The sequence below is a fragment of the Octopus bimaculoides genome, chromosome 12, assembly GCF_001194135.2.
Source record: "Octopus bimaculoides isolate UCB-OBI-ISO-001 chromosome 12, ASM119413v2, whole genome shotgun sequence".
In the NCBI taxonomy this organism is placed as follows: domain Eukaryota; kingdom Metazoa; phylum Mollusca; class Cephalopoda; order Octopoda; family Octopodidae; genus Octopus; species Octopus bimaculoides.
Window position 1 is genome coordinate 57,234,979 of NC_068992.1, and position 1,210 is coordinate 57,236,188.

The following is a 1,210-nucleotide window of genomic DNA, read 5'->3' on the forward strand; positions in this document are numbered from 1 at the left end:
TATATATATATATAGACGCCAATATTCACACACTGCCATATTTCTATATATGTGTGTGTACATATGTATGCGTATAAATAGATGTATGTGTGTATGTATGTATGTATGTATGTATCTATGTACATGTAAGGTGAAAGAGAGAGAGAAAGAGAGAGGCTTATAATTCAAAAAAGCATTATTCCCTCGGTGAAATAAACAAAATCAATAATTAGTTTAACAGACGTTTTCTTTAAGTAGCGTTAAAATCACTGAGCTATGGAATACCACTTATTTTGCCATAAATACACGCCCTTAATTTGTTTTACAGTTACATTTACTCATAATCAAGCAAATTATTATAAGTTAACTAATGTTCATCAAAACAACAATATTTACAAACACATTACGATAAAGGAACTTGACTAAAAAACCTAGTAAAGTATCTTAGATAAGCAGACAAAACTAAATAACCAAATAAAAAATACGCCCCCAACTCCTTATCAATAAACACGAGAAAAATAAAAACCACACCACAAAAATAAACACTCGCGAGGCAGAAAAATAACGTCAACCAGCAAACATCAGACAATAAACACAAGCATGGGATTTATACGCAAAACAATTAATATAAACACACGACCAAACTGAGTTGTAAGAGATCTCGCCTGCGGATGGTAGTAGCGTGAAACTCAAGTCGAAAATCAAACATTTGGTTAACCCTTGAAAAGATGACATCACCAATTGATAGCGTCTTCTTCGTCAAATGTGCCAAAACGCAAGCGGCTCTTATCGATGGAGAGATCAATTTGCAAATAGAATGTGATGATCATGATGATGCTATAGATAGTGCAAAAGAAATTGATGCTTCAACTAGCTCTGGATAGAAAAAATGCACTGATTTTCTCCATGTGTACATTCGTTTCACGACAATTCCGGAATCTCAAATGACTTTATGTTCACACCGGATGCGGAGAAAAGTGAATATTTTACGGTTATTTTCAATAATGAGATAGTTAATTTTACTCCGCGTTAGACTAGCAATAGTTTTATTTTATTTTTTTTTTCTATTTAAAATGAAAATGAGTATAAAAATTTACCTTAAGAAAATAATTTTTTTTGTACCCGCTTGGCACATTCATGCAACGTACTGTTCAAAGGTTAATAAACTACACACACACACACACACACATATACATGTACCACTAGATATACACACATATATCTATCTATA

The 1,210-nt window shown here is 32.3% G+C and overlaps 1 protein-coding gene across 1 annotated transcript in view; it reads right to left on the reverse strand.

Annotated features, from left to right (window-relative positions):
• Nucleotides 1-1,210, reverse strand: part of LOC106875705 (NAD-capped RNA hydrolase NUDT12) — a 78,286-nt gene that overhangs the window by 11,000 nt on the left and 66,076 nt on the right. The gene's annotated exons all lie outside the window — the stretch shown is intronic.